We start from the raw sequence: 10,326 nt of genomic DNA, 5'->3' as shown, positions 1-10,326 counted from the left end.
AAAGATGAATGTATTTGATAGAAATGTTTTTTTTTTAACTTATCGTCCTGTCATTGGTGGTACATTCTAAGACCAACCATTTTGGAAAAACATATTTGTGAAATTGAAATAAGAAAAAACGAACCTCAACAATCGCGATGCGCACGGGTTGTATCATCGCTTTACTGTAATCGATAAGGAAATTATTAAGTATGTTGCTTTAATAAGCAAGCGCTTTGAAACATGAGGAGGTGAAACCATAATGGACATTGAACAAAGATGTCGGGGGAGTGGTGCCACATTAACGGAAAAGACTTTCAATATGGAAGTTGTTTTGAGATCTTAAGAGTGTTTCCCAAATATAATACAATATTTATGTTTTAGTTTCTTAATTGTCAACTTAAGCCTAAATGTAAGTTTTAATAGTTATCTTACTTTATTAGTTAAAATTAAAATATAAGACTGAATTAAGAATATAAACTTAATTTTCAACAATACGAGTCAAATTTTTAAATTCATAAAAATAAGTGCGCTTTTACAAGACATTTTGGGAATACAAACTTCGAATTAATCATTAGTAGTCATTTTACAATACATAAAACTAGACAATATAGTAATTTAAAATATAAACTTTAAAAATAAAAATCTGGGACAATGTTCTTCATCTTGTTTAATTATCTTCTTCATTTCACATAACTTCCAATCAATGTGCTCAAGAATGGAGCTTCCTTTGTTTTTGTGACTGGTACTCTTATTTGCCTTCAAAGTTGCTTTGCCTTGATTTTCCTTGTCTTAAACTCTTCTTTGCCTTTTCTTAGCTGCAGGTTTGAGTTGGTTAATATCCAAAACTTGAGGACTTTTTTGGTTTTTACCTATTTCTTTATAACTATCACATATCTTCTTAACAAGACATTCAGGTACTGCTCCAGAAAAATCAAGCAGCGTTACCGAACAAGTTAGGTTTGAAATTCTTCCATTTGAGAAAGAGAGAAACAGAAGAAAACATCGTGTGAATTTTGGTATAAATATTTAGTTTGAGAATTACCTATTTATAAGCGACAAAGAACTAGCGTCTGGCGTTAGACATTCCATCGAGCGATATTCACAAAATAGTTAACAATATAGTGTAAATTTGTGCACCCTCCGAAACAAGGGTGCACATTCCTCCCCTCCTTATTGGAGGGTATTTGCTAAGAGAAAATTTATACTGGTTTTACCTTTTGTTCTTTATTTCACACTATTTTTTAGGTTATTCGTCAAATTTGTTTTTTCTCTCTCTAGGTGTTTAAACCTCATACGAATCGGAAACTGATCTCTTTATATTTTCTCATCTCAATCAATAAACTGTAGTTGTTACCTTACTTTTTATGAACTTTGGGACGTAACAAGATTAAGAAATTTTTGTTTGTTTTTGAACTTCTTATCTTTGGGAGATCTAGAAGAGGGACTTATCTAATGGTTTTCTGAATTTGGAAAGTGAGGAATTGTATCTCTTAATACTCTATGAGTTGTATCTCTTAATACTTAGTGAATCAGAATATAAGTTTGGATCATCTGGGATAATCGTGAAAAATAAACGAACCTAAATTAATGATTTTTGATTCTCGGTATAATGTTAATACAAGATTATTTTTTTAATGGCTAATTAGGGTTACATCATCAAGATACAAAAGAGAAACAAAAACTACAGTAAAAGATACAAACCAAAAGTTCCATCTAAAAAAAGATACAACATTATTAATATCAATAATATCACGTCGGAAATAAAGTAATTGTTAATTAATGGATTTGCAAAAAGCTTAAATTTCTGATCAATGTAAATGTTTTCATGTTATATTAATATTAATGTGATTGCAAAACTATTAAATAATCAGTGTCATCAGATCCAATCGATAAATGTTAATATGATTGCACCAATTTTAGATAATCAACAACATTGATATGTCTATCTCGATCAAAAACAACACTTGGTTGGTAAGGCTTTCACGAACCTGGTTTAAGAACTAAAGGGGCACAATCACTTGATGCGGGACACTCAAAGGACAACCCTTCATCCTGGTTCACTAGACTTCTGATCATGCTTTCGGGAAGTGAGAAAAGCAAGGGCTTTCTAACTATGATGTCTTCACAAAGCAAGTCTCAAATCACTGCATGGATAATAGGGGTCTAGTACCGTACTCTATGAAGAAGTCTGCAACTAATAGAAAAAGGACTACATCGATGATTAGAATCTATCCCATATATACAATGGTTAAATCAAGTGGCAAAAAAACTTCATCTACAAAAAAAAAAAAAAGAAAGAGTAGTAAAAGAAAAAATAGAGACCGAAGATATTCATATCTCCTTGTCATTTAGTAAAATAAAAAAAGTGATTCAATGTAGATATAAAAAGAAAGTAATGAAATTAATAGGAAGAAAGAGGAAATACGATTAAAACTTGAAACGGTAAAACCACTATCCAGTTTTGCTTGATTGATCCCACTAATCAAGAGGGGAGGAGTGTGCACCCCGGTTTAAGAGGGGGTGCACAAATTTTACATTCCTAACAGTAAAGTCTTTACCGCTGGCGCTATTAACAATGCCGTTCGCTAGAAACATTGTCTTTCATCTGTTTTCCCATAGTAGCGCGACTGATTTGCCCTTCCACCTGGTACGGCGGATGGGTCCTTTTTAACATGATGCATATGAATAAGTCTTAGAAGTAGTTTCAAGAAACAACCACACACACGTCTCTAATTAATTACTAGAAAAGTTAGTAGGTACAAAAATACTGATAGTTGTTGAGACTCATGTATGTTAAATGATTCATGAAAAATGAGTATTAAAAGATAACAGATGATGAAGTATGAACCATGAATATTAGGTGAATATTTACCTCACGTAGCCGATATATACAAGGTGGGTATTGATGAAAATTTTAATTATACAAAAAAGTTCAAGATTGCATAGGTTAAAAAGAAGTCCAATATTGAAATTTTTATTAAAATAATATAAATAAAATTCTAGGATGTTGGAATAAGCTAAAAAAACAACCTGAGTAAAATCGAAGATGGTGACATTAGTGAAGATGAGAAACCTCGATTTTTCGAAGGTGGATTGGTTGTATCATTCTCGTTGTAGTTAATGAGACATGACGACATTGTCTACTACCATATTTATTTTGTTGTTCACTAATTTTAGTTTTGGTTTCTTGGTAGTTTAAAGTCTGATATGCTTACCTAGTTGGACATGTATGCACTGTATGTGCTCCATTTATAAAAGGTAGTCGGATTTCTTGACTAGTAGTATAAAAAGGTGTTAATAGCTAATGGATGATGCTATTACTTAATCCACGCTATTACTCAATCTTGTAATCGTTCAATAAAACATAAAAGTTACTTGATTCCTATGTCAGTCGACTTTCTCGATATCTTTCATCTCATCTCCCAACCATGGTTTACAGTATCTCCTAAGAAATATGCAAATGTTTTCTTTTATTTTTCTATTCTGTTTTTGATTTCTCTTTCTACCATATCGTAAATTTGATCACCCACCTTATCATTGAATAACTATTTATTCATAGACGACATGAGAATAAAGGGTGACGGTACCATATATTCACCATCGTCTGCTAGTAAGCAGTTAGATTATACTTTGTCTTTAAAGAATAATGGTATTATTGGGAACTTATAGTGTCTATAGTATTTTTCTCGGGTTTATCAAGGCATGATGGAAATTAAGTTATAGTTGGCCAACGCCAAAGGATTAGTACTAATATTGGATTCGGTCTTGTACATGGAGAGATTTGCACCTTACTACAAACTAAGTCGTATAATTAGTGTGGTGTTTTTTTGTATCATTGCCTACCATCATCGACCAATTTTAACATCCCCGTTCCTTAAATCTTCTAGAGTGAATGTGGATCAATTTCAAATTGACGTTGTCAATATTAACATTTACTTATGTTATTTCCTGTTGTGTTTTTCGGTTGTTTAGTGCTTACTTCCTGTAAGCTTTTGAATATATCACTTTTTTGCCGAGGAAAAAAAACATTTACTTATCTTACTAATTTTGTTTACCTTTTGGAATGTTAAATTCATAAAAATTAGTTTGGTGTATAATTTTGGAACCTGGAAGAATAATTGATTAAACACACACAACCATTTTTTTTGTTTTTGCTTATATAGTTTTTTAGATTCTCGGATCATCAGATATCCGTTAAACTTAACGGATTCGGGTACAAAAATGAATTTATATTATCTATCTGATATCTGTTTAAAACCAACGGATCAGGATATGAATATTCATTACCTGTTTCGTTAAATACCATGACAGCCTTAGATTCTGAACCCAGATCTAGTATTATTTTCATAGAAGCGCCTACTCATCACCCAAAGTGAGTCATTTGTTTCTTTATATAAAACTTTGGAGTTCCTATTTTTGATGAATACGAAAGAGGAACTCAGTAATGCTTCCCTAGATGCGACTCAAAAAGGCTTTTTCAATCCCTTTATCCGTAAGTTGACCGTTCCTCCCACAACCTAGGTCGAGACAAGCAAGCGAACGTCATTTTCCATCTTATAAAAAATAAAAATATTCATCTTTTCACGTGGGACCCATCATTTTTCCAAATTTTTTCACTTGGCTTCTCTTTAAGACATCAGTAATGCTAGACACTGCACAATTGTGGCCGCAATTTATACAAACAGGGAATCTGACATACGAGCGCAAACCCTCTGACATTGGGGTATGCAGCGGCAGAAGTGAGTCCCTTCATCTTTGTTTGTCGATAATTTCAGAATTTCCGAAATAAACTTAGAATTACTTTTAGGAAATACTATTTGGCGGCAGTTTAAACTTTTGATATGAAACTTGAGAGGTCTTACTTTTAATGAACATGAGAGAGAAACTATGGCTCCGCTTTTCTAGATGCTGTAAAAAATACCCGAAAATATTCAATCTGCCTGTACCTGCCTGAGACTTTCTGTACCCGGGGATCCCAAAGCTTGTTACAGTCCGCTATGGGCCTCCTGGCATGGATTGGGTATCTTAAATGGGCGGATTTGGGCTTTTCCTAAATTTATTATCCTAGTCTGTCACCTGCCAAAACAATCCGACCTGATACCCGATTGAATTATCATAAGAGTCTTAGTATTACGTTGAAGTAAATTATTACATGTTTTGGCTTATTTTGGTTTAAAATTATTTTATGTTTTGGCTTATTTTGGTTTAAAATTCTTATCTTCGGCTCTCTTCTATATTTAGAAGACTAATTGCATACAGTAATTTCGAACTATAGCTCATCCAGTCTCCAAGTTCCAAACAGGAATTCCAAAGAAGATTAAATCAATTATTACAAAATTCTAGATGTATAAAAAGCCGTAGCCTATGCCTGACCTGGTCTGGTTAATAAAAGGGACTTTGGGCGGTTTTTGGGCCACAAAATTACTGTCTTTACCTTGCCTGCCCGACTTGACGGATTTTCTGGGTAGCTAAATATAAAGCTAGCCAGACCTGGCCCAGATTAAGCCTAGTTACCCCGCCTGGCCAATTTAAATCCTGGATGCCACTCGCTACCAGAGGCAATTTCAATTCCTTTGTATTCCTACTTGCTCTTTCTCACATACCCTGTCAAGCAAACGTTATCTTCAAATTTTGGCGGAAAACTTAAGGATTCATCAAAATTGATGTACCAATTTTGGACCATCAAAATATAGTCGTTGAATGTTAATTTAGGGTCACACATTGGTAGGGCTGAACATGGTGTCGGTTAACCGTTGGAAACCGACCGAACCAGACCAATAAGCAAGAAACCGAACCAAACCATTTAGATTTGGATTGGTTTGGTAAAAAATTTTGAAAAACCGACAGTATTGGTTTGGTTTTGGTTTGGCCTGAAAACCGAACCAAAAACCATTGGAAAACCGATAAATATAGACCGTTGATTAATATCAGATAGATTCAATCCACACCCTTCATATTTCTTAAGTTATAACCCAAGTATACATTCGTCGACCTAATTTTCACTTCACATCTTCGCCTCCTTCTTCACTCTTCAGTTCATAGAACAGAAAGTTGAGATGTCATGGTTGCGATTCTCTAAACTCTAGTAGAATCTAATCATCCCCTCCCCTCATTCTTCTTCTTCTTCTCCTTCTCCTCCTCCTTCTTTTCAGGCGAAATCTGTTCATATGAGTTTGTAATTGTAACCTGTCAGTGTTATCTAGGGTTCACTAGTAGAAGGTATCATCTTCATTCTTCAGACGAAATAAACAAGTGAACATCTAATTTCTTTTAAGAGGTATCATATTTATCATTTATGTAACTTGGGTTACTTGATTTACATGATTTATATTTAATCTAGGGTTTACTAAAATGATTTGATTTTGCATGTTTTGTTTTTTTGCAGGATTAAGTTGATTTCTTTGATTCAACTATGGAGGAATCAGGATCAACACCAGTAAGATATTTTTCCTCAAGAATTAGAAAAATAGGATTCTAAAATTTGCAGTCTTCTTTTACTAATTCGTTCAAGTGATTGGTACCACTGTGTCAATTCGTTCTTTTAGCTCTAGCTGAGAGGACATCCAGTGAATTTATCTACTCCTTAATTAATTATAACATTAATTTTGTGCTTATGCAACAACAAAAAAGAAAAAAAAAGGATGAATTAGGGAAAGTTGGCAAAATCTAATCATGTTATTGTATAAGTCAATTAGGGATTTTTTTTTGTGTAAAATCATGTTCACGTTCAACTTCAGTTCTGTATCAATGTTAATGTTAATGTTAAGTCAATTAGTCAAATAGAATCGTCAACAATCTCTCAGAGAAGGAGTAGAAAGAAATGATTTTTTTTTCTTTTCCTAGTAGGTCTATATCTAATGTATGCAGTGGAAGAAGATCTCTTCATTTTCTTCCTTCAGAAATCTATGACCAGCTTACTGTGCGTCTGTGCCCACGAAGGATTTTTTTTTCTTGTTTTTTTGAAACACACGAAGGATTAATAAACAAGAAACTTATCTTTTTAATAAGTAGTATTTGAATGCACTTTGATATGCTTTTTTTACATGTTATCTGATTTGAATTTTTGCCTTGTTTATATTCAGGCTTCCGTTAACTCAAATGCATTGTTGCCACCACTACATCCTCCTCCAAGATCTTCTAACGCCTCTACTGAAGTTAGTTCAGTTGCAAAAGTACCAACTGCTGGTGAAGCTCCATCTGCACCAGCTGCCAATGTTTCCGATGCTGGTACCATCACTGTCACTGCACCAGCTTCTAAGAAGCGGAAGAAAACTTCATGGGTTTGGGATCACGTTGATATGGACCCTCCTCCTTCGATAATGGTAACTTGCAAGAAATGTAAACAGAGAATGAAAGCTGACTCTTCTACACATGGGACCGGCTCCTTGAATAACCATTTAAGAAAGTGTCTGAATCTTATTCCTAAGGATTCTGGTCAGTCGACTCTTTCTTTTGAACCTGCTAGGCTGGGAGAAGATGAAAAGTTAGTTGCTGTAACTTTTTGTCAGGATTCGTGTAGAAAAGCATTGATTATATTCATCATAGTGGATGAGCAGCCTTTTAGAATAGTTGAGGGGGAAGGTTTCCGAGAATTTTGCAAGGTACTTGAGAGTAGATTCAAGATACCATCTCGTATCACTGTACGGAGAGATGTTATGGAACTGTTTGAGTACGAGAAAGTGAGATTGAAGAATTATTTCAAGGTTAATAAAGTCAGAGTTTGCCTCACCACTGACACATGGAGCTCACTTCAGAAGTTGGGATATATGGTTATTACAGCACATTGGATAGATGCTAGCTGGAAGTTGCACAAGAAGATCATTAGTTTCATCCAAATTGTAGGTCATAGCGGTGAGACTATTGGTAGGATGATAGGAACATGCTTGTTAGATTGGGAGATCGAAAATGTGTTTACTATAACTTTAGATAACGTTTTTGCCAACGATGTAGCTATAACATATCTGCAAAACCAAGTACTCAGAAAGAATTCAGATTTAGTGAAGGGTTTCTTACAAGTGAGATGCGCTGCTCACGTCCTTGCCCTTGTTGTAAAGCATGGAATGAAGGAGTATGACATCTCAATTAAGAGAATAAGGGCAGTAGTGAAGTATTGTATGAGTTCTCCTGCAAGATTGAAAAAATTTATGGACTGTGTCACTTACGAGAAGATTGAATGCAAGAAGGGTTTGGTCCTAGATGTAGACACCCGTTGGAATTCGACATTTACTATGTTAGACTCAGCTGAGAAGTATCAGCCAGCTTTTGAGAGGTTAGAGTATGAGGACAAGGCATTCAAGAAGAAGTTCTGTTTTGTTGAAAGTCAAATTCCTTTAGTTTCTTCTACTTCTAGTACTTCCACCGTTGATAACCAACCTGACTGGGATGTGGATGAAAACCAAGATGCAGACTTAAGTTCTGATGAAGAAGTTATTGCTACTGCAAAGAGAGGAAAGAAACGCAAGAGAACAAGTTCTGATAAGGCCCCATCAGCACCTCCTTTGCATGCGCCATACCCATCAGATTGGTCGTATGCTAGAGCCTTCGCGAAGTTTTTGAAGGTATTTTTTGATTTTACTGTCAAGTTCTCTGCTTCTACTCATGTTACTGCACACGAATTCTTGTTTCATGTGAGTGTTATTCATCGAACTTTAAACACATGGGCAAATCACAAAGATACATTTCTTTCTAGCATGGGTCTTAAAATGCAAAGTAAATATAACGAGTATTGGGGACGTTATGAAAAGATGAACAATCTTATGTTTATTGTTGTATTATTGAATCCACAAGATAAAGAATTAGGATTGAAGTTTCTTCTTGGCCAGTTAGGAATTGGTGGTGGTTATTTGAGAACAGAACTAATGGATCTTGTAATGAGGGACTTTAAGGCACTTTTTGAAGAATACTGGGATGTCCAAATGAGTGCTGGAAACTCAACAGTTGTAACAGATAGTAGTGGTGGTAATACTGTTGGCGCTGAACCAGATGATGAAGGAGATTGTGCTGCAGCCGCCCTTATGGCAGAGAGAGCAAGAGAAGAAGAGGAAAGTTTTGATGATGAAGGAAAAAATGAGCTGGAGACTTATTTGAGAGAGAAACGAGAACCGCGGAAAGAGAAAGTTTCTTTTGATATCTTAGGTTGGTGGAAGACGAACTCGACTAGGTATCCTACTTTGGCACTAATCGCAAGAGATATATTGGCTATACCCATCTCTTCAGTGGCATCTGAATCTGCCTTTAGCACTGGGAGGCGTATTCTCGATCCATATCGAAGTTCTTTACTTCCCACAACAGTTGAGGCATTGATTTGTGCTCAAAATTGGTTGAAGACGCCGATTGATCTTGATACTTCTTCCTTGGGACCAGAAGAGGAAGTTAGTTCAGGTATTATTTCATTTGTTAATTTGTTTGTAGTATAGCAGTTTAGCTTATTGATGACATACCACAAAATGTTCAGATTATCTAGTTCATGTATGTCAGCTTATGGGTGACTCATAAAACTTCATATAATTAGCTCATAAGTCACATATAGGAATTATAGATCATTCGCTTTATTTTGTGAGTTGTAAGGTCAAAGATCAAGCTTTATCATTTCAAATCATTAGTTTAGAGTTTGTGATACTTATCTTTTGGAGGTAAAGCAACAATTCCAGTGCTTGCTGTAACTCTCTGGATTTTGCAAGTGGACTGGATTTCACCATTTTGAAATGTCTATCATGCTCCTGAGATTTAGAGGCTGGATCTAAACAGTCAAAATTGGGTTGGGGGATTTAAGTTGCAAGAACTGTAACTCTGTTGTATGCTATTGAGAGATAAATCTTCTACTTCTGAATTAGTTCTAGCCAAACAATTGAATTCAGTTTCTCTTTTACTTTGATTAAATTTAACAATCATCTCAGCATCATCATTAATTTCTTCCCTAATTGAATTTCAGAAAATCCTAAACAATCTTCAATTTTTTCTCTTTCAACTCACTGTATACTACTGATCGTGCATTTGTTCATTGCAGAATTTTTGGACTCTCTCTCTAAATCCATGTTCGTAAACATAACAGATGATGATGTTGAGGACTAAGGAGTACCAAGGTAATTCATCTCACCAATTGGAAGCATGTTTTCTTTGGATTTAATTTAAAGTCTTAATGTGCTAATTTAGTGCCTCTTAAACCTGTTAAGTTATTACCTGTTCAGTTAGCAAAGAAAGATACATTGTCCTCCTGATGGTGTGTTTACATGTCACGTCTTTTCACTGTTAGCATTTTCATGTATTGTTTGCCATCATGATTAGTGGAAATATACGTGAATTAGATTCTAACTACCAGTTGCTTGCCATTTTCATATACATGCA

Source organism: Papaver somniferum, unplaced genomic scaffold (genome assembly GCF_003573695.1).
Source record: "Papaver somniferum cultivar HN1 unplaced genomic scaffold, ASM357369v1 unplaced-scaffold_22, whole genome shotgun sequence".
NCBI classification, from domain to species: domain Eukaryota; kingdom Viridiplantae; phylum Streptophyta; class Magnoliopsida; order Ranunculales; family Papaveraceae; genus Papaver; species Papaver somniferum.
The sequence above is the reverse complement of the archived record's forward strand: the minus strand, read 5'-3'. Positions refer to the sequence as shown.